The 26659-nt window shown below is 42.4% G+C and overlaps 1 long non-coding RNA gene and 1 other non-coding gene across 2 annotated transcripts in view; both read left to right on the top strand.

Moving 5' to 3' along the window:
• LOC141416915 (uncharacterized) overlaps nt 1-26659 on the top strand; it is a 191039-nt gene that overhangs the window by 75076 nt on the left and 89304 nt on the right. The gene's annotated exons all lie outside the window — the stretch shown is intronic.
• Nucleotides 17486-17630, top strand: LOC141417095 (small nucleolar RNA SNORA41). The gene has a single exon (XR_012441715.1). It is a non-coding gene; the product is annotated as a small nucleolar RNA SNORA41 (small nucleolar RNA).

Genomic DNA, 26659 nt, shown 5'->3' with positions numbered 1-26659 from the left:
AGTCTTTTCAGTTTTGAAACCTTAATGCCTGGCACGGAGTAGAATTTAATAAATGTGTGTTAGCAAGAACAGATGACTATTTTATAAAGAAGATTTCTTACATTCTGTTTTATAATAGCCACATTACAAATAGGAGTTTTGGAGGCAGAGACTAAGTCTCATTCATCTTCATATTTATTATGTGAATGTAGCTACTGGTAGTAACATTTAATAAATGTTTGGTGAATGAATGGAGGAATGAGTGAATAAGTGGGTGATGTGTTGAGATGATCCAAAGGAGGCTGAGGGCTCATTTCATTTATCACTCCATAGAACAGAGGAAACCAAGGTAGCTGCAGGCAATACCAAAGACTCAGAACTCCTTTCTCTTTAGTTGAATGGCCAGTGAGATGACAAAGGGAGTCACAACCCTTGCTCCAAAGACCATAAAGTCACAGCTGGATCTCCTCTACTCTTTAAAAAGTCTCCATAGCATAGTAGTCAAACATGTACTCATTAAGACCATGTTTTTCATTTACTGATTCAACAAATACTTATTGAACCACAATTCCTAATCCGAAACTCATGAGGCCAAATGTGTTTCAAAATTCAGATATTTTTCAGATTTTGAAATGGTAATATGTCATACATATGTGGGGCCTAGGACAACCGCTTGTGATAAAACTCATTAATATTTTTTGCAGAAAAGTATGTTTACAGGTGCACTATGTTGTGGGTTAGATAAAAATGATAAATAGGCTAATGACAATTCAGGTTAGGTTTTACATTCAAATGGGCTCAGGTCAGATCATGTTTCACTATCAATTGTGTTGTGAAAAAACTTCTCTTTTCAGAGCTTTTTTGGTGTTTGGAATTGTAGATAAAGGAGTTCTCAGAAAGAAATTTCCTTTAGAGGAAGAAATTTAGGAAGGCATTCAGCAAATATATATTCTATCATTGATTCCCATTATGGCTTTGTTGAATAAAAGCTATCTCAAAGGATATTAGCAAAATCCAAAGATAAATGAATTTAAATGTACTTTTATTGGAAACTGAACCTCAATATTACATTATTATTCTCAATCAGTGGCAAAGGCAATGTAATAAGCAGGATAGAGGGCTTAGGGGACTTCTAATTTTATAATAGCTGTACTAGAGTTTGAGCTTAGGACCTCACACATGCTAGGCAGGTGCTCTGCCACTTGAGCCACATCCCCTGCCCTCTTTTATTTTAGTTATTTTCCAAGTAAGGTCTTGAGTTTTTGCCCAGAGTCAGCCTCACACCATGATCCTTCTACTTAAGGCCTCCCGTGCAGTGGAGATCACAGGCGCCTGCCACCTAGTTTACTGGTTGAGATGGGGCGGTCTCACTAAATTTTTGCCTTGGCTGATTTTGAACTGTGATCATCTCCATCTCTTCTTCCTCAGTAGTTTTAACATTTATTATGGGGAAAATTGGTGAAGGGCAGGATGAGGGACAGCAATAAATGAACCCAAGGAAGTAACTAAAATTAGAGGTGATTCTGTTCCAGGTACTGTGTCTGAAAATGCTCTGGAATTTTCCTGTTATTTAACACTTGACATTCTTTTTATATATGCATGATGTCTTCTTTATGGCAAAAAAAAAAAATATATATATATATATATATATACATATATGTATATGTACCTACAAGAATAACTGTCCTGTACATAGGGCAGAAGACCATATTCTCTCAATAAAATTTGAAGGCTCATTGCCACTGTTCAGATGGTGTGTAGAGTTTTACCAGCAGGTAAAACTCATTAGAAGCTATTAAGAAAGATACATGAAAAATAGGTTTTTCCCTCAGTTGTTTTGGTTCTGAAATGTCTTTAAACTATTCCTTCCCAATCTCTTGTCTTTGACAGGGAAACTAAGATTCTATAATTGAGCTACTTTTCAAAGGTTTATCAGACGCTACCAATGTGTCCTGGTAAAAACTTCACATAAAAGGGCTTGCAATGCATGCAAATCTGTGTGTTCACATGGACGAGGATTACGTGAAAACTGAAGGTGCAGAGTTTGTGGAGGCCCAGTGGTCTCTCCCCACTGTTTCTCTGTTGCTGTTGTTTTTTCTGTCTTTCATTGCCCCACCCTGCCATGCTTTGCCCTGGCCTGCTCACTCCACCTTGTCTGCCTTAGGCTTCTTCTGTTTTAACCTCTGCTTCTATGAACACTGCTTCACTAACACAGAGGACTTTTCTGTTGGCTTGGAGGATATGAATCTTGCACTGAGACAGCATTTTCCTCCCTTGCGCCACCTTATAGAATGGCCAATCTCTCCTTCCTTGTTTGTGTTCCAGTGGGGTTAACTATGACAAGGAAAAGATGAGGACATTCTTCTACCACACTTGGAAGGGATAGCAGGAAGAGATGCCACCAATCTGGCCTCATACTCAGACAGATTAAAATGAGCAGGAGTCTGTTTTTCCTGCTTTGGGCTCCCACCTCTTCTTCACTGACTGTTGTGCTGAGACGGACTATAGGAGGAAAGAAGAGTGTTCATAGTTCTGGGCAGAAAGGGAGGTTTTATGGTTTAAGTACTATCTCCAACTAAGGATGAAGAACACTGCTACTACATAAAAGGCTTTCAGGGGCCAAAATGAGGATGGCTAGCAATAGAGATTTTGGAACTCTGGTGCCATAGGCATTTCATGCTAAACTCTTTATCTCAGCCCAATGCTATCCTTTGTAGTTGTAAATTTCTTTTCAGTTGTAAATCCTTTGCAGTTTTAAATTGTAAAACAGGAAGCTTTGGGGGAAATTCTGCCCTCAGATTACCTCTCAGGTAAAAGCCCTTTGCTTAAACCATGAATGTTGCTCACACCTTATACGTGTAATTAAAATACCTGAGAGCTAGCTAGCATAAGTTTATGCCCAGTGTGCTCCATGTTGTATTGTTGAAGAAATATTGTCTGATGAGAAACCAGGTGACACTCAGAGAAGTAGGAGATCTAGGACTTCATTTGATGCCAGTGGTCCCAGATGAGCTAATCCTCAAAATTCTGGGCCCTGAGCAGTGAAATTACAGGAGTCTTATAGAGAAGTGCAAGGAATTGGGTTACAGTGAATGTGCTGGTCGCTAATAGGTGGGCTCACATTAGGGGTTAGGGATTGGGTTTGTTTAGGCAGGAGCAGCAGCAGACCTGTGTCAGGAAGTCTGTTTACAGAAGGAGACAAAGAAAGGCAGGAATGGGTGGTTATCTCCACATGGGGCCTTTTATCTTGGCCCTGGACCCATTTTATGGATTAACTAGCAACTTCTCATGTGCTTATAACCTGCATCGTCCCTAGGTTCTCAGGATTCTATCATGTTCCTCTTGTCCCAAGGGTCTGTATTGGGTCACCAGGAGCTATTAACTTCATTGCCTCCATTCATGAGCTAATGAAGTGAGTGATGGCATTGAGAATGCAAGGGCCAAATAAAAGGGTCAATAGGAGCTTGAAAAGAGGACCAGCTAAGGGGAGAAGCCATGAGGCCCAATTCCAGCTGTCACTCCATCTGTTCCAGGAATTTGATAATTCTTGTCTCCTACATATGACTTGGTTCTGTAATTTCTAGGCCATGTCTCTGACTATTCCTGACTGATTCACACAAAAGCTACATTCTTGTTTAGAAAGAGGCAGAGACCCCCTTTACATCAGTGAGTAAGTCCAACCCTCTCTGATTTTGAAGGACCAATGATGCTAGGGAGTCCAGTTGGTCCTGCATGGCCATTATGGACCTAGCCACTTGTTCTATAGCATTTGTTAGGTCCACAGATAATAGATTATAATAGGAGACTGATGATGCAGTTCCTCCTGTGCCTGTACCTATTCCAGCCATTATTCCTAATCAAATTGGTAAAGGTATGAATTGGATAGATCTCTTTGTCCATGTATGGGATGTCAAAGGAATGGGGAGAGTCTGATTGTTAGGCACTATGTTTATTTGGGGAGTGAGGAATGCTAATGTGCAAATGCCCTTTCAGTTAGCTGGCAAGCACTGATAAGCAAAGGTCCTGCATACAAAGAAAGTTCCTGAGCTCTGCACCATGGTCTGTCAACTGTACATCCAATGGCAGTGGTTGTACACTTTTGGATTTGGGCACATTGGCTAGCAGCCAGGTCCCCCACTGGATAGTTTTCTCCTGAATTGTAGATACAATTAGGGGCCCTCTGAGATAGCTGTATATTGCTTACTTTGGCTTTAGTGCTGGTACAGTTGGGAGTAGCATCATGCACACCCTGGCTAAGGTGGCTCACAAGGGCTGCTACATAATGGAGGGGACCTGAGGACAGACAGAGCCAATAATCACCCACCAATGGTGGGTTAAGGAGGCAGTGAGTTGTATTGAATAGCTTGTACAGTTGGGAACTTGGAAAGTTATCTTGGAAAGTTAAGGTTCCCTGTCCTGGAAGGAAGCCTTAATCGGGGTCATGGTGGTGGCAGATCAATGTCTTTTATAGGCTCATAGCCCTCTAGGTCTGGATGACTATCATCTTTGGATGGCCTCCCTGTATCTTGGCTTTTCCCTTTGTAGACTGACATGGGGACAGGGTGGTCAGGGAGGGGGCCCATACATAATGAGGTTTATTTCTTCCCCCTGTCATTTCCTCATTCCATGCCTTTAGGGGTCTCTGTCTTTCTTCCAGCAAACTGTCTGCCCTATAGCCTTTGTTCTTGCAGGATTCTGTCAGTTTTCCTTTATAGTAAATTGTCCCCCTCTGGTACACTCAGAAATTGATGTGCTGCATGCTGGTGACAGGTATTGGTAATAGGTAAAGGCATACCTCAGTTTTCCCTGGAGGGAGAGAGGTTTCACACAAGTTGAGCAGTTATCCCAGCCTCTAGATGGGACAACCTTAAAATGTAATAGAGTCAGAAGGCAAAAGCACATCAGAGGCTTCACGCTGGACACTGGGGTCTGGGCTATAGATAGCACCAAATATCAGTAAGGCTTCCTTCTATGAGGAGGTAACAGGAGGCCAGCAGTATTCTTTGGCCTATGTTCCAATTCTGGGGAGCAATGATGGCCAATCCTAGTGTGAACAGTGTACCAACAATGCTAATCATCAGGATGTGGTAGGGGTGTCAGAAAGGGGAATACATTTATGTCCTGGTGGGCAAATCCTCAGACTTCCACCGTGCATTGACCAGCCAGTTTCCAGGAGGTGGCTGGAGCAGGGCTGGAACTCTCTCTGGTGATGGCACACTACTGTGACATTCTCTGGAACCTCAATTTGAGGGGGTTAGTTGGATCGCAGACAGCCTGCCAGTCATTAGGGTCTGCAGGGGCTGCTGCCTTCTTTATTTGGGAGTGATGAATCCAGGGAGTGATACCTGTAACTTTAACAGCTGTGGGAGTTGCTAATATTACTAAACGGGAACCTGTCCAACTTGGTTGGAGTGGTTCTTTTCTTTCTTTCTTTCTTTTTTTTCCCCAATCTTCTACCTATATCATATCCCTAGGTTGGTGGGGATGGGCTCATTACCCATGGGGATTGGGGTCCTTTCTAAGACTTCTTGGGAGATGTGGTGTAGGGTTTTTCCTAGGTTCTGGAGATGTCAGGACATGTCTAGATTTCCAATTTGCCTGAGGTCCCCTCTTAGCCTGTTTATTATGGGAGGGGACCTGCCATAGAGAATCTCAAAGGGTGAGCAGCTGGAGGGTCTAGGGCTACAGTGTGCCCTGAGCAAGGCCAATGGCAGCATGTCTATCCATGGGGATTGTGTTTCTTGGCAGAGTTCCGTTAAAGTGGTCTTGAGGGTCTGATTCATGTGCTCTACTTTCCCTGAACTCTGAGGCCTGTATGCCTCAGAGTAGCTTCCATTTTATTTTCAAAATTTTAGCCAAGCCCTGGGCTATCTCTACCATGAAGACTGGTCCATTTTCTGATCCAATAGAAAGGGGGAGCCCATATCTGGGGATAATTTCTCTCAAGAGGGCCTTTATTACCTCTCATGCCTTTTCTGTGTGAAAACAGAAAAGTAAGTGCAGACAAGGACCAGGAGTAAGTGCAGTCAAGACCAGAGGTACCGGTATCCTTGGCAGGGCTTGACCTCTGTGAAGTCCACTTCCAGGTCCTCAAAAAGCATGGTGCCCATTGCTTGTATCCCAGGGTTTGGCTTAGGGCCTTCATTTACATTGTTTTGTGCACATATAATAGACCTAGCACTTATTTGGGCACACAGGGTGGGGAGCTTGGGAATGAAATAGTATTTGTCCAGCAGTTTTCCCCGAGTGCATTAGTAGCTTGTTTTGTTGTTTTACCAGAGGGGCTGCTATAGCACTGGGGACAAAGAGTCTCTGGTCAGGCAAAGGGGGGCTCTTGTCAGCACCCCCTTTTCTTTTATTCCTTTTTCATCTTTTGCTCATTGTTCTTCCTCCTTGGTGTAATTCAGGGTCGGGGGTAACTCTGGAGTCAGCAGAAGTTTGGGGGTTTGCTCCAGCACTCCAAGGGAACTTAGGTCTACTGCTCACTTTGCCGCCTGGTCAGCCAGGTGATTTCCTCTGTTGATGTAGTCTGTGCTGCTTTGGTGGCCTCTGCAGTGGATAACAGCCACCTGAGATGAATCCCAGACTGCTTCCAGCAGTTGAAAGATTTCTTCTTTGTTTTTAATCAGCAGTCCTCTTTCCATGTATATGCACATGTAGGGTGACGAAGGCATACTTTGAATCAGTGTAGATGTTCACCCACTTTCCCTTTGCATATCACAATGTCTGGACCAGCACCCAAAGTTCAGCTCATTGTGCAGACCATCCTTGTGGTAGGGCTTCAGCATGCATGATGTCATTAGCAGTGGTGACTGTGAACCCAGCCTTTCATTGTCCTCCCTGGACAAAGCTACTTCCAGCTGTAAAGAGTTCGAGCTCTGGATTTGAGAGGGTGGTGTCCATTAGGTCCAGCCTGCTGGAGTACACTTCATTCATTCATTACCTCTTCACAGTCATGATCTGGGGGCCCTTCCTCTGCTGGCAGAAAAGTGGCAGGATTTAAGGTTCATAGTTTCAAGTCTGACTTGAGGATTCTCTATAGTAGTCCTTTGTAATGGGCCATTCTGGAACTGGTCAGCCATTTATGTCCCTGACCATTCATTAGGGCCACAACTCCATGGGGGTATAATTAATGTCCTGTCCCAGGGTGAGCTTGTCAGCCTCCCTGATTATGGTTACCGTGGAAGCCAGGGCCAGAAGACATGGAGGTCACCCTGAGGTCACTGGGCCCAGGCGCTTCGACAGATAAGCCACCGGCCACTGCCATGGTCCCACCGTTTGGGTGAGGACCCTGAGTTGTGTGATTTTTCTCACAGATGAAGAGATTGAATGGTTACGTTACATTTGGCAGACCTAGCACAGTGGTGCTGGTTAATAGTCTCTTTATCTCCTGGAAGGCTCTTTCTTGGTCTGGTCCCCAGTTTAGAGGGTCCTTTCCAGAGCCTGCTGTGGCCTAGTAAAGCAGTTTGGCCAGGCTTGAATACCCAGCTATCCAGATGCAACAGAATCCTGCCACTCCCAAGAATTCTTGGACCTCCCTTTTGGTCTTTGGCTGTGGAATGGAGCAGATGGCCTTTTTGCTTTCTGGACCTAGGGAGCAATTGTCCTTCTGAAAATGACGAACCTGAGGTATCAGACCTCTTAATGGCAAACTTGGGTCTTTTTCCAGGAAACTTTGTAGCCTACCTCAGAGAGTCAGGCTAGGAATGCCTTTGTCCCCTCCCAGCATTTCTCTTGATTGTGGCTTGCCAGGAACAAATCATCCACATATTGGAGCAAGGTACATCTTGGGTTTTCTTCCAGGAAAGTCAATAAATCTGCTGCTAGGGCTTCCCTGAACAAAGTGGGTGAGGTTTTGAGTCCTTGAGGCAACCTGGTCTAGACCATTTGTGTCTTTCTTCCAGTATGGGGGCCTTCCCATTCAAAGGTGAACAGAGGCTGGCTAACTGGGGCCAGGAAGAGGCAGAAGAAAGTGTCCTTTAGGTCCAGGCAGGTGAACCAGCTTGCTTGCTGCAGTAGAAGGCTCAGGAGAGTGCAGAGGTTAGGAACTACTGGGTGCAACATGATAACAGCATTTTTGACTCCCTGTAGGTTCTGGACAGGTCGGTAATCATTTCCTTCTGCCTTCTTGATGGATAACAGTGGGGTGTTCCATGGCGATCGGCACTTGATCTCTGCATCCTTCAGCCACTGTAGGTGGGCCTGAATTCACAGGCATGCTTCCTGTGGCACTGGATATTGCCTCTGTCTATCAGGGAGACCCCAGGTTTAAGATCTACCATTATGGGCACATGGTAGCTGGGGGGCCCATTTTCAGTCCAGACATCAGGAAACTCCTCCAGCAAGCAGATAGGCTTCATTGGGTCCCCCTTTTCCTGGCAGTAGAGCTGCCATTCACCTTTGTAGGCATAGTCACTGCCATGATGAGGGCATTTGGTTCTCTCATTGTAAGGCTTGTAGGCCTTCCCTGGGTGAAGGTGATTTGGGCTCCGAGCTTTGTTAGTAAATCCCTTCCCAGCAGGGGAATTGGGCATTCTGGTAGGTACAGGGATTCATGAGTCACCATGTGTCCTCCTAACTGGCATGTCTGGGGTCGGCAGAACTGCCAGGTAGTTTGAGTCCTGGTGGCTCTGACTGTCGTGACCCTGCAGTCAGTGAGTGGAGCCACAGGTTTAGTGACCACAGAATGCTCAGCACCATTGTCCACCATGAAGATCATTGGTTGGCCCCCACTTTCATTTTGACTGTGGGCTTTCAGGGGCCTAGTAGTAAGGAGCCTGGTCTTCCCTAGTTTGACTCAATTCCTGCTTGGCCAATGAAGTCAGGCCTCTGGTTTGGGTTTCCATACTGTCTTCTTTCTTGAAGCAGTCTTGGTAGGCTCTAATGTTGGTCCTTGCATCAGGGGCATTCATTCTTCCAGTGACCAATCTCTTTGTAATAGGCACATTGGTCTTGTTGAAGTGGGCTCTTCCATTGGGTCTCCCCTTCCATGGCAGAGCTGACTGCTTGGTTGGGTCCATCTTCCCCAGTGCTACAGCCAATAAAGACACCTTGGTTTTCATTCTTTTATTGGCCTCTTGTTTTGCCTTGTGGTCCCAATTTACAAAGACCTTGTTTGCCACTTCTAATAGCTGGTGGCGTTCATTTCAGTGAAGCCTTCAAGTTTCTGAAGTTTCTGGCAAATGTTAGCATACGACTGGGTCACAAATACTTTATTGATCATCCGCTGGTTTTCTGGTGCTTCTAGATCAAAGTGGATGTACACTCAGAAGGCCTCAGACTCTCTCATAAAAATCAGTTGGTGATTCCTCTGGTTTCTGGATAACTGCCGCAGTTTTGGACATGTTGGCTGGCTTCCTGGCTCCAATCCTGAGCCTGTGTAGGAGGTTGGTACAATATTGGGTGACGACTCCTCGTCTTTCTGCTGTGTTGAAGTCCCAGGTAGGCCAAGCATCAGGGGCTACCTCTTTTCCCCAAGCTTCTGCATCTAAGGTTCCTGCTGGGGCCTACCCTTGGAGCTGTGAGCCTCCATCAGGATTCACCAGCACTCTTCTGTATTGAAAAATGTCAGGATGTTCTGTTGGCAGTTATCCCAAGTAGGTTGATAGGTCTGAAATACGGATTCTAGGTTGATCATGGCCTGGGGCTTTTCTGAATAAAGCGGTGTGTGTTTCCTCCAATTTAGGAGGTCAGTTGTACTGAAAGGCTGGTAATAGAGGATAGAGCACCCGGGCTGGTCTGTGCCATCAGCACTAATCTGCTGGGGTCCTGGCCTGAGGGGCCAGTGACTGGGACAAGTGAAGGTGGCTGTGGACTCGGACTCCAGGGTGGGAATGGGTGAGACATCATTAGGACTGGGAGGCTGCTGATGGGGCTGAGGGGTACTCACTGAAGGTGGCAGACTGTCTGAGAGAGGTGGCACTGGCTGCTCTGATGGTGGGGGCATGCTGGGAATGTATGGCAGGGGCATTGGTGGTTCATCTTCTGGATCCCCTTGCAGAACAGGCTTGGTCAACTTCTGGTCTTTAGGCTTCATTGACTGGGCCATGAAAACTCTGCTCTATCCCTTTCTGTTGGAGTAGAATCAGACCTAAGGGGGCATGGTCTGAGCCACCTGAAGTCAGGAGTTGATATAGGGGAACTGATCTGGGAATTCAGGGGTTCCTATTATGACCTGATTAATGGCCCAGACAGTGGGCAATTCTAGGGTAACTTCAGGGGGCCAGTTGACCCCAAAAGTGGGCCGCTCCAACTCACACAGTGTGCACAGCTTCCTAGGAGACCTTTTGATCCCATAATCTCCCAAAAATCCCTTCTTAAGATGTTTAAGCATACACTCTAGGACTATGGGTTTTGAGGAACTTCCACCCATGGCAGTTAGAGGTGTTCTCTATACCCATCCTATGTATTCCCACTGCTTTGGTGGTGCAAAGACAGACAAGGGTGGGTGCCCCTTCAAGAGAAGAGACTAATCAGATGTCTGCCTGGCTGCATCCCAAAGGAACTTAGTGCCTTTTAGCATCAATGGTGGGGTCAGCCTTGTGACTCAGAATCGGGTTTCCCTGATGCCACCCTAAGCCATATGAGGATCACCACAGAATCGCAGGACAAACCCACTCCGACTCCATACATTTTCAGCTGTGGAGCCACAAACTTGAGCCTGAAGTGAGTACAAATCAGGCCGCTCATTCACATGCACATTCACACCAGAAGTTATTACAGCTTTTCCTCCTACCCACCCCCCCTTTTTGGGGAAGTCCCTGATCTGCAGAATTCCTCTTGGAGATTTCTGGGAGTTGATCAGGCTCCCCTTCTGCCTACTGAGACGGAACTTGACTGAGGGCTGACTTACCCCTTGGGGGTTACTGAGTCCGGGAAAAAATTACTAGGCGAGTTGATCCACTTCTCTTTGGAGTCCAGTAGGGGTAAGACTGCTCAGAGGGTTGGAACTCCAGTGTGAAGGAGGACCGGGAATACTGTCGGGTGGCATGCTGCCTCATTCAGTCCCAAGTCCCTCCCTACTCCTGTGCAGCCCAGCTGCTGACCAGTGGCTCAAGAGGCCAGATCTCACTGAGGCCTCCAGAAATGTTGCAGAAATATTGTCTGACGAGAAGCCAAGCGACACTCAGAGAAGTAGAACTTGGACTTTATTGGACACCAGTGGTCTGAGATGAGTTCATACTCAAAATTCTGGGCCCCGAGCAGTGAAATTACAGGATTCTTATAGGGAAGTGCAAGGGATAGAGTTATGGTGGATGTGCAGGTCCCTAATAGGTGGGCTCACATTGAGGGTTAGGGATCAGGGTTTGTTTAGGCGGGAGCAGTGGGGACCTGTGTCGGGAAGTACGTTTACAGAAGGAGGCAAAGAAAAGCAGGAATGGGTGGTTATCTCTGCATGGGGCCTTTTATCTTGGCCCTGGACCCATTTTATGGCTTAACTAGCAACTTCTTGTGTCCTTATAATCTGCTTTTAGGGTGATTTTCCTGTTCAGTGTAAGACCTTGTCAATCAAAACCTGTCAATTACCCTAGCCCATCTTGCAAAGATACAACATCCTTCTATCTTGCCCTTCTATCCCACCTCACTTGGGGGGTATGGGAGCATCATTGCTTTCTCTACAGTTACTTCCCCTCACTTTCAGTAAACTGTACTACATTTCTGTGTCTTGCCTGGATTCTTCTCACATGGGAAGCAAGTGCCTAGGAATCTTCTGCCCAGAGACAACCCATCTGGTAACAAAAGTGGGTGGAAGATTGACTTTGATGGAGCTGGGAACTCTTGATAGACCTGAAGACATTTGTGTATACCTGAGTCTGGCCTCTGGGGACAGCCTGTCTCTGAGGGTCCCAGCAGAAAGCATCATTTCCTTGGGAACTAGCTCATGATCATCAAACCCTTTCATAAAAACCCCAGTTATTATGTAACACTGATTAAAATTCCAACACCATGACTCTCAGGCCTCTCTGAAGCACAGACTAGAAAAAAGCCATTGGGAGTTATGATGGAAGCAATGTTTATTGAACACATACAAATACAAGGTATTAAAGTACATACCTTTCCTGGATTTTTCATATCAGTTTCACAACAATTCTATGAGATGGGGAAGATTAATGATCCTCATTCAATGGATGGGACACTGAGGCCAAGAGTAGTTCAGTAGCTAGGCCAAGGTCACATGGCTGCTAAATGGTGGCGGTCAGCATGGCTGTGGAGCCTCATGTTTATCCCTGGGATGTGTGTGGTGGAGGAGAAGTCTGAACTGCTCCATTTCACATTCTGCACTATGCACCTCTTATCTGAAATGCTTGGGGCTGGAAATGTTTCAGATTTTGGATTTTACAATGTTTTGGAATATTTACATATACTCAATGAGATTTCTTGGAGAGGGGACCCAAATTTATACTTGAAAATCATTTTGTTTCATATACACCTTATGCATATAGCATAAAGGTAATTTTATGCCCGTTTTTTAGTGTGCCTGATATTGATTGTGACTTGTTGTCACATAAGGTCATATTTGGCATCTTCTACTTCTGGCATTATGTCTTCCCTCAGAAAGGTTCAGATTTTGGAGCATTTTGGATTTAGATTTTGGCAGTAGTGATCCTTAATCTGTATTATGAAGCTACAGATAGACAGAAATGGGCAAGGGGTGGAGGAAAGTATAAGAGAAGATAACTTTGGTCTTTTGATATTGAAGAGGCAGGGCAATCTCATTCTTAGTTTGCCTGAACAACTTTCCTATAATAAAAATAGGCAGGGCTGGTGGAGTGGTTCAAGTGGTAGTGCACCTGCCTAGCAAGCATGAGGCCTTGAGTTCAAACCCTGGTACCACCAAAAAAAAATTGTGGATCAGTGATAATAAAGAATTAAAATAACTCTAAAGAGTGGAAAGAAATGTAAATGAAATAGATGACTCTATCTAGGTTTTGTCTGCCTGTTTCTGAGACAAGCTAGGGCTAGGGTGGGGCCTGGAAGCTGCCATAAACACTCTGACCTCGTTTTCTCTCAACATCTCAACAAATCTAGGACTGCAAATGGTTGGACAAGAAGAACAAGTCAGGTCCCAAGCAGAGGATAGAATTCAGCCAGTGAGGAAAGGGTAGTAAAGCTAAATCTGGGCCTTCCCACGAAAGGGCTGTAAGAGCTCGTAATGCTTCCTTTTGATACAGGCAATGACAATGCTTTTCCCATCTGCGTAATGTGGTGCATTATGGGTAATGCAAATCCCTCTGTCAGAGAAGGTTGCTATCTTACTCTAAGTCTTTTTTTGTTATCAGACTGGAAATTCTGCCCCAGACTGGGGTTGGAGAAATTCTAGGGAAAGAGGGAGACTCCATAGAACTGACCCTATGTGGTCAGCTGGTCTACCTGGGCTGGAGAGTCTTCTGTGGCCAGAAGGTGGCAGAATGCTCTGCTCTGGAGGGAGAAAATGGGGAAAGATGGCTGGGAAGTTGTTCTGATTTTCCTAAAAAGTGCACAAAAAACTTACTTATTAGTGTCCATTTTTCCAAGTCTTATGCATTTTACAAATGCAGTTTATTCAAGAATTTCTCATATAATTTTTACAATTTGTGACTGGAATCCTTTTTTGAGCAGGAGTTAGTATGTAGCTGATATTTACCTATTTCGTATTTCCCATCAAGAAGTCAACATCACATGATCAAAATATGTTTTATGTACCTATGAAAATGTCACAGTGAAACCTATTATTTTGTACAATTAATATACACTGATAAAAAATAAAAATAAGCCTGGGCACAGTGACTTCGAGCTATAATCTCAGCTACTGGTGGTGGGGGTGGCGAGATCAAGATCACAGGTTGAGGCTAGTCTGAGTAAAAAGTTAGCGAGACCCCATCTCACTAACTGGATTAAGCCCCATCAACAGGACTAAGCCCTGGGTTGGTGGCCTGCAGCTGTCATTCCATTTTAGAGGAGGGCATAGGTAGGAAGATTGCGGTCCAGGCTCACCCAGGAAAAAAAATGCAAGAGCCTCCCTTGAGCTGAGACAGGATAGACAGATGAGAAGACAGGAAAATTACATTATTTTTACTAAATATTAAAAGGGCAAGACTCAGACATTGGAACAAGAAAGAAAAAACTGAAATAACAGAGCAGTTAGCTCCCTTCCCACCTCCTTTCAGATATTAAGTTGGAAGAATGGAGAGACATACAAGAGCTATCTGTGTCTGTCTTCCTCTTTGAAGTTGAAAGGCTCCTTGAATGGGTAGAGGGACAGAAAAATGAAAGGCATGTCTTGCATGTTAGAAAGTCCTAAACCTCACCTACTGTTCCTGTGTCTGGGTTCTTCTAGCTTACATCTCCATGTTTTAGCATCTGTCTTTGGTACCCAGATTCATTGTCTAATGATCACAGGTTGCTAGGTGGCATAACTAGCCCATATTCCCCCAGCTCAGAAAGAATAAATACTACAGATAAGAACCATCATTTGGAGTATTTACTTTCATTTCCTGTATGGGGAGCAGTAAATGTTTCTCCCTTACCCCCACTGCTACAACTTTATACTGTCATACTAAAACAAATCCTCACCAAAACTTCCATCTTGTGCAACTCTCCTTGTCATGAATCACCTTGAAATGCTTTTCACACATGGCTCTCAAGTACCTGTGATGTTGCATGAATACTGGGAAGCTGAGGGAAACCCCTTATCCCTCATCTGATAATAGAACTCCTTAATGAATTAATAATTCTTAACTTGTGTTCATGAAAAAACAAACAAAAACAGAAGTTAACGTCACTCCATGACAAAAAGCAGACAGCATTACAGTGGCTTGAGATAGAATTGAAAGTGCTTAAACTTTAGTGGGAATAACCTTGGATGTAAATTCTGGTTCTTTGGTCTGCTTTCCAAATCTCTCAGAGGATCATTTTCCTCATTTATTAAATGGATATAGAATCTACCTTGAGGAATTATGATCAAGATGAACTGAGATGAACAGAAGTGCCAAGGTGTTCAATAAATAGTAGACATTATTACCTTAGGACTCTTCTCTGACAGAAGCACTATTTATATAGGATTGGAAGCTCTCAATGACGGGTAGCAAAAGGAAACAAAGGCATGCATATTGTGAAACAAAGGCATGCATATTGTAAGGATTGTCTACATTTATATAGAATGTAATGTACATCATTATTCAAGCTGATTTACTTTGCTAATTACCTGTCACTTTGGCTACTCTTGGAATTAGCTTGTTTTTCTCAGCAGTCTCTGATGGCCTGTTTGGTGAGAATGGCAGCCCAAAGCATTCTGTATAGCTCATGAATAAATAAATGTACTCGGGGAATTTTGTTTCAGAGAGAGTGAAACCCTCTCCCCTCCAAACTGATTCTCTCTAAAGAAGAAATCTTTTGGAAACATTTTTTTCTCCTTAGGTGTTTATTGCTTGCTTTAGTCTTTCACTTCTCATGTACTCTGTCATTTTGGCAAGATCAAAATAAGTTTTCTCTCCCTGACTGCTCACAAATTGCAAGGACATGAAAGTGTCCCTTTTATGTTATATGGCATATGGTACTGGCTCCCATAGGTGCCAGGAGATTTAGTTTTCTCAGATTTCACTTTATCTCTTCTGTAACATCCAGGAGAAAAGGGAACTGGTGGCAAAGTGCTGTCATTGATTAAGCATCCTTTTAAGATCTTGTCTTTCGCCTTTTAACGTCTTGGCGTTGTGACCTTTGATCTCATCCCTGTGACCCTCAGTGCTTAACTCATCATTATTGCCACAGTGCTTTAGCATTGAAGGGCCCCTTGTTTGTTTCCACTTTAATGGCGGAAATACTAGCTACACAATGCCCTTTAATTTTAATTGTTCACAAGCATGCAAATAAAGCCTAGAGCACTGCCTTCTCAGGCCACTGCTTTCTACCCTGAAAGACTGGAGTTCTACACTCTACAGAATACACTTTGGAAGTCCTGTAAAGCACATAATTGCCATAGAACAAATCCCCCCATCATTGGATTGTAAAGCAGGTTCTCCCCAGAGAAACTGGTTTTAAGTTTGCATTAAGCCTTCTAGCCCTTGTTAAACAAATAATTGACACAAAACTGACAGGTCATGTTGGTGACATCATCGTAGCAATCACCTGCCACTGCGTATAGAAACAGAGCTCAAGGTGAAGAGAGCTGAGGGGAACTTGTACTGCTATCTTCTGTGGCACATAATGGTATCATGTCTCGAGCCTCATCCTTCGGCAGAAACTGGTGGAGAAAAACAGAAGGCCTCCCATCAGCTGCTTTAATGATTAAAAAAAGTTGTTTTGGTAGTACTGGGGTGTGAACTCAGGGCCTCTACCACTTGACCTCTGCTCAAGCCCTTTTTGCTTTAGCTATTTTTCACATTTTTGCCCAGGCCAGCTTGGACTGTGATCCTCCTGAGTATCTGGGATTACAGACAGACACATACCACCATGCCCAGATTATTTGTTGAGATAGGAGGGGTCTCACTAATATTTTTTGCTGGCTGACCTCAAACCACAATCCTGATATCTGCCTCCTGAGTAGATAAAAAAAATTTTATTAAAATACTTAATCCATATTATATTTAAAAATACTTTGTTACATTAGCGAGTGTTAGTTAATTAATTAAGAACATTATTTTGAATAAAAATATTTTAGGGCTGGGGATGTAGGCTAGCAGTGCAACATCCTGGAAAAATAAAATGAAATAGATATTTAAAAATAAAAAAATTATTTAAAATATATTTAGAATCTTACTAAAATAAACATTAATAAAATGATCTCTTTTTTGTTGGTTCTGGGGATTGAACTGAGGGTCTCATGCTGTTTAGGTGTAAGAAAAACAATTTTTTCTATCAAAGTATATGTCACCTCCTTGGTTGCTTAAAATTCCTCTGGTTACCATCTTAGGTGACTTGCATTGTTTAAAGTGTTCCTGTTTCTTCTTCCAGATTCTTGTACAGTCCCATTCCCCATAAAATCCTCTGCTAAATTGCATATCCTAACCCATCCCCCAAGCCTTTTAGCCAATGGAGATAGATTGTGAAACTTTGACCTGGAAATCCCAGGTCAGGAGAAGGTACAACTGAATCAGGGATTTAAGGAGAAGCAACAGCCATTTTGTGCTTGTGTGTCTGCTCAGCTGGAGTGAATATGTGCTTGCACCCTTTTGATCAAAAGAAATTGCCTTGTCAAGATTTTCTCTGTCTCTCGTGTGTCTGTTTTTGGCACCAGAGGATCTTTAATTCCAACATAGGCAAGTATTCTACAATTTGAGCCATGCCCCCAATCCTTTTGCTTAATTTGTTTTTTAGATAGGGTTTTGTGCTTTTGCTCAGTCCAGCCTTGGCTCCTGAGTAGTTGGGATTACAGATGTGTGCTATCACTCCTGTTCTCTAAAATTATCTTCAAAGTAAATATATTAAAATTAAAATGATGCTATGGGGTTGTGAGAGGGCTTGAAAAAGGCATCCCTCCTCTCAGACCAAATTCTGAAATAATAATGCCATAGAACAAAAGAGTAAGGTATTCCACAGCTACTGGTCTGCAGCTGTTCTTAATGGTAGCAGTTGTGGCATTCCTCTGTGGAAAACAAAACAAAACAAAACTGTTACCCAATTAAATGCCTTTTTCTTAGCTAAATGGGAAGGTGGCATATGCATGACAGACATAAGATGTAATTTTTTTAAAGAAAAAAGAGTAAGGCAGATGAAAAATCTTAATATCTATGGGGGCAGATAACGAAGCATGTATCCAGATGTGGGCTTAGTAATAGAGAACTCCATGCTGGGTTCCATCCTCAGCACCAAAAATAAGTGAATAATAGTGAACTCCACAACAATCAGACCTTTGCACCCGGTCCCAGGCCTAGCACCATAACACTCCCAGCAAGGAGGGGCAGAGTACCAACACAACCTAGGCTCTCTGCACCCAGCCTGGAGTGGGGAGGGGATATGTGGGGCTGCATCTGACCAACTGCTCCTTCCATAGGTGACCAACAGGAGGCTGGGGTGTTTCTGTAGCAAGGCTCCCTCTGCTCTTCACTGTTTTGGAGCTGGAGATAAATCCACCCCCACCATGGCAGTTGATTTGTCGCCTTTCAAATGTCTGCTTTCCCCTGTTGAAATGTGTATGATGGAGGGGGAGACAGTGCCACTATCTTGGGTCTATCCTATAAAATCTTTTAGAATTGTGATACTCTTCTAGATAATGCTCCTGAGAAAAGAACAGTAATTACTCTTGCCTACAGGCAGAGAAGAGCTAAGGGGTTTATGTGAGAACTTAAAGACCCCTGAGAACACACGTCCCTGGGCCCCTTTGCTTGGGAAGGAGTGCATTTAGACCTAAATATTGTCACTGGACGCCATCACTTAGCAACATAAATGGGAGTGTGAACACACACACACAAGCCTGAAAAAAAATCTCATGGAGCACTCGGTCATAATATGCTTATCCAAATGATTCAGAATATGCTTGTGTAGAATTATTATGTTTTTAAAAATCAAATGGAAAGTTTTAGAACCTCTCATCCCTGAAAAAACAAATATAGACACTCTGATGGAGAAGAACAGAGGTAACACAAATAGAATTAGGAGGTGAGGGTCAGGTATGGTAGAGAACACTTGTAATCCCAGTTACCTGAGAGGCAGAGGTAGGAGGAGTTCAATACAAGGACAGCCTGGGCAAAGTTAGCATAAGACAATATCTGAAAAATAAACAAAAAGCAAAAAGACTTGGGGGCATGGCTCAGTGGTACAGTACAGGTTTGAGGCTCTGAGTTCAATCTCTAGTACTGCCAAAATTAAAATTAAAAAAAGGAAAACAAACAATGAGGAAGGCAGGTGCCAGTGGCTCTGCCTGTAATTCTTGCTACTTGTGAGGTTGAGAGTGGGAGGATTGTGGTTTGAGGCCAGCCAGAGCAAATAAGTTCATAAGACTTCATAAGACTCCCATCTCCAAAATAACCAGAGCAAAATGGACTGGAAATGTGGCTCAAATAGTAGAGCACCTGCTTTGCAAGTGGGAAGCCCTGAGTTCAAACCCCATCCCCACCAATAAAAAAAAAAAAAAGAAAAAAAGAAAAGAAAAACGAAGAATGAGGTGGTGAAGCCATATGTGCCTTAGGATGGTGCCTTCATCCTGAGGCACCATCAGCCACTTTCGAGGCCAAGCACAAACAAAGGAACTCTACTCCTTGGACCTTTTTATCTCATAGCTTCCCTGGCAGTTAACTGTCTCATCCATTCTCCTACAATCCTAAAAGTGGGATGGCATGCAAGGAGGTTGCTGCTTCCCGGGCCCTTAGGGGACTGGCAGGACTGGGCAGGACACATGGGAGACAGCCTGACTGAACCAGCAAAGTTTGGAGTTAGGCTGGGTTTGAATTTGGACTCTAACTTCTAATTCTGGGATTTGTACAAATTATTTCTTGTAAGAGAAAACAACTCTTCCTACCTTTTTCTCTTTTCTCCAAAAGATTAGAAGTAAAATCGCCAGGAGTCTGAAGCCTAAGAGATAACCAATTATTTAATTTTAGTCAATTTAGAGAAATTTCGCTCTGCTGAAATGAGTACAGTGGGATTTATAATGAAATCCTTCAGCAGTAAACACTTAGATTTGAAGATATCTGTGAATTTTATGTACCCTGTTCAGCTATTGTAAGAGGGTTGCATATGACAAATTATCTGTAGCACAGAAGACATAATGCATCTTAAATCCAGCATATGCTGCTATCACATGCATGGTGAGTTTCACTCTCTGAAAACAGTATCTAGCACTGCATTGTAATGGCAAGAAACGTATCATGTGTCACCTGATTCATTTTCCTCTATGTCTGTACAAATTTAAGAGTAATAGGAATTTTAATATGGCAAATGTCTTCCAGCTTCTGTGTGCAGCTGATTCTTTAACTCATGCCTACCTCTAAACCCATAAATTGGAACATAAAGAGAAAGAAGAAAAGGAATGCTTGGTATTTTAAAGTAGACTCATGTTTATGCAAAAATATGAGTAGAAGTTCAAGTTTAGTTCAAGGGAGTCCCATGTCCTGAGTGACAGAGGTGGCAGGCACTCTAACACATCCTTAGTGTGTACTGTGGTTGGGAACTATTGCACTGCCCCCCACATTTTTTGTCAGGGGGTGGCATATGTGAGACCCTTCCCTAGGTTCAAGTGACTCTGTTGGGAATTAATTTTTGTTTTTAGATACTGTTGAGCTGCTGGGTGTCCAGGTGGTCAATGAAGACAATAAGCCAAACAGAAAGTTGCATTCAAACCATTTTTCACTTACTGCAACTGAGTAAGAAAGAGGCAAAAAGAAGGCACTGATTCCCAGTGTCCCTCACAAAATGGCAAGGGTGAGGGTCAGCATCACAGATAAGAAATTGATCTGGAAATGAGAGCTTTTTGTGGCCGCAGAAGGGCAGGGGGAAGGGAGAGGAAAGCTAGGAGTGGAAAGTGTTGATTTAAAGGGAAGAAAAGTGCTTTAGCCTAGACCTCCTGGTAAGGTCTTGGTGGAAAGAACTGGGAAGGAATGGAAAAGCCTAGAAAGCCAAGGAACATAAGTGCATGGCTGGCCCAAAGACAGGAGAAGGGAGAGGAGTCAGTCCTCTGCTGTAACACACTCCAGACAGTTCCACTATGCTGACCAGGTTCAAGTCCCCATACCCCAGCAGTGCCAGACCAAGCCTTGTGAGGGCCTATGGACAGGCCTAAGAGGTCAAGCAGGATGTGGACCTGGAGCAGAACTCCTCAGTTACTGTGTGCTTCCCATATATGATCCCATGTCATCCTCACCATAATTCTATGAAGAGGACATTCCCTCCATTTTCCCAGATAAGGAAACAGAGATTGGAGTTAATAACATGTCTGATGTTCACACCTACTAAACGGCAAGACCAGGATTCAAATTCTGATCTATTTGACAGTTAAACTCATGTTCTTCCTTCTGGGACATGTGTCAAATTCTAGAGCTGTTAGATATGGGAAGTATTCCCCGTCCTCAAAACGGATGAGGACGAAGCATACAAATAAGTCATAAAGAAAAGAAATTACACTTAATTGTGTATAACAGTGCCAGTCAACTGGTCTGGACCATTTACTTCATTTGGCTAGTTTTCCAGTGCTTCCATGCAATATGATTTGCATTGTAGAGCAGAGATGTGACAAACCACTACCCAAGGCCGAATCTAGCTAAGCTCATTCGTTTTCAAGAATCTATGGCAACTTTCTTGCCATTGTAGTGACTGAACTGCGTAATTGTGACAGAAAGCGTGTAGACCATAACACTGCAAATAGTTGCTATCTGGCTCCTTAGTGACAAGGTTTGTCGATTTCTACCCTAGAGCATGGAAAGAAGAAATAGCAGAAATGAACACACAACAAATGAATAAAAACCAGGGCAAAACATCTGCTATAACGTGTATGTCTGGCCTTGCTCTTTATGGAAAATGTAAGTTCCTTGGTTGTTTTTTAAAATTTGATTTTATTATTTTTTAATGCCTTGGTTCTTACAAATGGAAATCTTATTTCTATTATATGTCATTGAGATTATAAATAAACATATATTTTAGGATTCTGACAAAAATCTGTAGGTTTTCAATTAGTTTATTGATTGCTTCATTTCTGGACATTTTAAGCAGAGACTTTTGTTGAAGAGTTAAAATTATAACAAAAATAAATTTCAGCAAACTTCACTCAAAAATCTGTTTGATTGACATTTTCATCTAGACATAATATGCAGCAGGATGGTCATCCTAATAACTGGGGTTCACATCTATTTGTTTTGCATGTGGGGAAATTTTTTTTTATTGTTTTATTATTCATATGTGCATACAAGGCTTAGGTCATTTCTCCCCCCGCCCCTACCCCCTCCCTTACCACCCACTCCACCCCCTCCCTCTCCCCCCACCCCCTCAATACCCAGCAGAAACTATTTTGCCCTTATCTCTAATTTTGTTGTAGAGAGAGTATAAGCAATAATAGGAAGGAACAAGGGTTTTTGCTGGTTGAGATAAGGATAGCTATACAGGGTATTGACTCACATTAATTTCCTGTGCATGTGTGTTACCTTCTAGGTTAATTCTTTTTGATCTAACCTTTTCTCTAGTTCCTGGTCCCCTTTTCCTATTGGCCTCAGTTGCTTTTAAGTATCTGCTTTAGTTTCTCTGCGTTAAAGGCAACAAATGCTAGCTAATTTTTTAGGTGTCTTACCTATCCTCACCCCTCCCTTGTGTGCTCTTGCTTTTATCATGTGCTCAAAGTCCAATCCCCTTGTTGTGTTTGCCCTTGATCTAAGGTCCACATATGAGGGGAACATACGATTTTTGGTCTTTTGGGCCAGGCTAACCTCACTCAAAATGATGTTCTCCAATTCCATCCATTTACCAGCGAATGATAACATTTCATTCTTCTTCATGGCTGCATAGAATTTGTGGGGAAATATTTTAAGTGTAGTTTGTATTCTCTTGGTTTTTTTTTTAATAAACAGAGTCCTTAATTACCTGAAGGCTTTACATTCTTTGGCCTGGTGACTGTTTTTCACATTGCACATAGTGATTAGCTGGAGTGGATAAACAGGAAAAGGCAACTATTGACACAGAGGAAGAGGCTTTAGGAGTCTGGAATTCCAGTCGTGGCTGAGCAGCTTAGGGGCTCACCCAGACACTGAATCTCTCTCTGCCCTCTGAGTGTGGAGACTCACGGCATATTTGTGCAGGAGTAAATTCCTACCTACTTAACTTCTTTCTAATCTCCTGTTGCACTTTCCCATATCCTTAACAGAATCAACCTATTGAGTTATCTTCTTTTTCTTTTTTTGGTAGTACTGGGAGATTGAACTCAGGGCCTTGTGCTTGCTAGGTGGGCGCTCTACCACTTAAGCCATACTACCAGCCCAAGTTATTAATTTCAGTATGCTCTAAAAGCATAGCAGCCTCTTTCTGGCTATGAAGTGATGTGTTCTGGGAGTGTCTTAGTTAGCATCCTACCACTGGGATAAATGACCCGAGAGATTAAATTTATAAAAAGGAAAGATTTATTTCGGCTTATGGTTTTAGTCTATGGTATCTTGGCCCTGCAGCAGCATGGCAGGAGCACATGGCAGAGGAGGCTGTTCACCTCATGGCAGCTGAGAAGCAAAGAGGGAGAAAGGAAAAAGCAGGGGTTCTAGTATCTCCTTTGAGGGCACAACCCCTAGTGACTTAAATTCCTTCCACTGGGCCCAACTTCAGGGTTCCACCACCTCCTAATAGCTCTACAGACTGGGGAACCATCCTTTGAGGGACATTGTGGATCCAAAGTATAACAAGTAGTTGGTTGGTATGAACCTGGAAAGAGGGAAGCTATGGTATAAGTACCAAAATCTTTACCATGTGAGAGAGTCTTGTTTTCTGAAGGCCTTGTCAGGGGACACTGAAGTCTGATTAACAGAAATTCTAAACTCTACTTTCCCCAAAGTATCCACTCTACTCAGGTTACCTGCCAGGACCCAGACTCACTGTTCAAGTCACCCAACATGGCCTTAACCACTCTGACACTCTTGTCTTTACCTGTAGTTGCCCTGATCTGTGGAAAGTCTAGAAGCCTAGTTCCCTGAAGTCTGCAGGTACACAGCAGAAGACCTCCCTTCATAAGTACTGAGGTCACATTCTTTGTAGGGTGGATGGTGCTCTGGGCTTTCCCTTTTTAAGGTTGTATCTTAAACTCCCAACAGGTTTCTAGTCCGGGCATTTTCTCAGGAATGAAGGAAATCTAGCCTTGTTTGGGTCCCTGTGGAGTCTATAAGTTTCTTAGTTCTTTCCCAGGAAATTTCTTCATAAGGCAAGGGGAGCACTTAGGTTAGTCTCCACAGGGGATTATTTGAGAGCTGTTATCTCAGTGTTTTTTCAATTCTTATATATCATTTATTTAGCTTGTTTTATTTGTTGCTGAGAGAGGTGTGTTAAATTTCTATGAGACCATGGCTCAATTTCTCTTTGTAATTCTGCCAATTTTTGTATTGAAAAATTTGAAGTAATGTCTTAGATGCACACAGGGTTGCTATTTAGTTCTGATGAAATTGTTTAGTGTTTCTTTAAATTTGATACAGGGTTTCACTATGTAGTCCAGGTTGACCTTGAACTCATGATCTTCTTGCCTCAGCCTCCCAAGTACTGGGATTATAAGCATTCACCATCATGTTGGACTAGTGTTATGTTTTTAACCTTTCTTTTCTTACTAATTGTTTATATGAAAGCCTATGTTTAATATTTGTCTAGTATGTCTAGTTTTCTCTGCTTAGGTTTAATTCATTTTATTTTGCTGGTGTAAAAGAAATGCTATGTTAGCCACAGCAGGGTCTTGACTTCTCTGCAATACCATGGTCATTCCTAGGTCCTTAAGATGATTGAGAAGTCCTGGTTAGAAAATAAACTCTCTTCCCAGAGGTCAGAGTGAGTGTGGAGGGACTGTGAAAATGTCACCACAGGGGAGAAGAATCAGATACACAAGCACAAAGTCTCAGCATCCAGGAAGGTGCTTTGCAAGGAGAGAGTATGGATCTCTTATTTATTTCCCTAATGGTTTTGCCTTAAAGAGATAATGGGTGTCTTGCCTGGATGATGGCATCATGAACAGTAGCTGCCACTTCCTCGGAGCATTCTATGTCTAGATCAATAAGCCATTATAGTTCCCAACGGCCAAGAATACCTTGAAGCTGTCTTGCTGGTCACTCTGAAGGGAGGTCAACTTTAGGACCTCAACCTTAAGAAATGGCCCTGGAAGAAGTCAAGGAAAGAAATGAGAAAGACCTTCTCCAGGAGCTTGAGCCTTGAGTTCCTTGATCAGATGTAATTAAGAACAGTTCCTGTTCCTACCCTCATCCCTTCTGCCTGTCCTAAACTCCAGTATTGTTTTCAATCTTTAGCCTTTGGTGATTTCTGGGAGAAGCCATAGTGTACTTTTCCCATGAATTTTTCTTTAATTAATGTTTAATTACCAAATAACTATTGTGTATATTTATGGTGTATAACATGATGCTTTAAAATATGTATACATTGTCAAATGGGTAAATTGAACTAATTAATGTATGTATTACTTTACATCTTCACCATTTTTTGTGGTGAGAACACCTAAAAATCTATTCTTTCAGCAATTTTAAAGAACACAATCTGTTGTTATTAACTATACTCACTGTGCTGTACAATAGTTAGCTTAAACTTATTCCTATTGTCTAACTGAAATTTTGTATCCTCTGAACATCTTATATTCACCCCCAACCTTTCACAAGCGCTATACTCTCTACTTCTATGAGTTCAGCGTTTTCAGATTTTAAGTGAGATCATACAGTTTTAGACTTTCTGTGCCTGGCTTATTTCACCTAGCATCATATTCTCTAAGGTCATTCATATTGTTGCAAATGATAGGATTCCCTTATGTTTTTAAGGCAGAATAGTATTCCATTTTTTATATATACCATGCTTTCTTTATCTACTCAACCATTGATGGAGATTTCAGTGGCTTTCACATTGTGGCCATTGTGAATAAAGCTGTAGTGAACCATGGAGTGCAGATGTCCCTTTGATCTACTCAGTTCATTTCTTTCAGATATATTCCTACAGTGGGGTTGACATATGATATCATAATTCTATTTTTAATTTTTTGACGACCCTCCATATTGTTTTTCCATAATGGGTTTACTAACCACACTTCCACTAACAGTGTACAATACCTTCCTTTTCTCTCCATCCTTGCCAGCACTTGGTATCTTCCATGTTTTTGATAATAGCCATCCCAACAGATATGAAGGTATGTTTCATTGTGGTTTTAATTTGCATTTCCCTGGTGGTTAGGGGTATTGAGCACTTTTTCATATAGCTTCATAAGTTACTTTTAACTTTTCTATATTTATACATTTCCCAAGTGTCTCTTTTAGCATACAGCCAATTTTTAAAAACAAAAAGTTTCTTTAAAAAATGCTACTGAGCTGGACATGTGGCTTAAGTGGTAGTACCTGCCTAGCAAAATCAAAGCCCTGAGTTAAAAAAAAATCTGAGTTTGAACATCAGAACTGGTCCACATAATATGATTATGATTACTAATACATTTGGTTTCCTTTCCATTACCTATTTTGTGTTTTCATTTTATAATTTTTTTGAAAGAAGTGTATTTTATTTCTCATTTCCCTATTTTTCTCTTTTCATTATTTTTCTTATTAAAGATTTAAAATTATGAATTGTTTCTATTTTTTATGGTACTCATTAAAATTTGAACATGTATATTTGACTTTAAAAAGTTCAAATTAGGGCTGGTGGAGTGGCTCAAATGATAGATCACCTGCCTAGCAAGTGGGAAGCCCTGAGTTCAAACTCCAGTACTGCCAATAAATAAATAAATGGGAAAAAAAGTCTAAGTTAATATCTCTACCCTTCTTGAGGACTTACATTTTAAATCTCCTTTCCCCATTACATTCTCCATGCTATTGATGCCCAGTATTTTAGATCTACCTTGTTTTTAGACCTCCCTTCAAAGTTTATTTATTATTTTAAAAGAAAACACATTCATCTTATGTTGACCAACTATTTTGTCATTTTTTCCTTTAGCTCAGTCCTTCCTTCTTACATCAATTTTGTTTGTCCTTCAATTTTTTTTTAAGAATCTGTAACTGAAAAGCTCATTCAATTTTGCTTTTGTTTTCCCCAAAATGGTTATTGCGCTCAATTCCTG

The sequence above is a fragment of the Castor canadensis genome, chromosome 14 (genome assembly GCF_047511655.1).
Source record: "Castor canadensis chromosome 14, mCasCan1.hap1v2, whole genome shotgun sequence".
NCBI classification, from domain to species: domain Eukaryota; kingdom Metazoa; phylum Chordata; class Mammalia; order Rodentia; family Castoridae; genus Castor; species Castor canadensis.
This window is presented reverse-complemented; position numbering and strand designations above follow the sequence as displayed.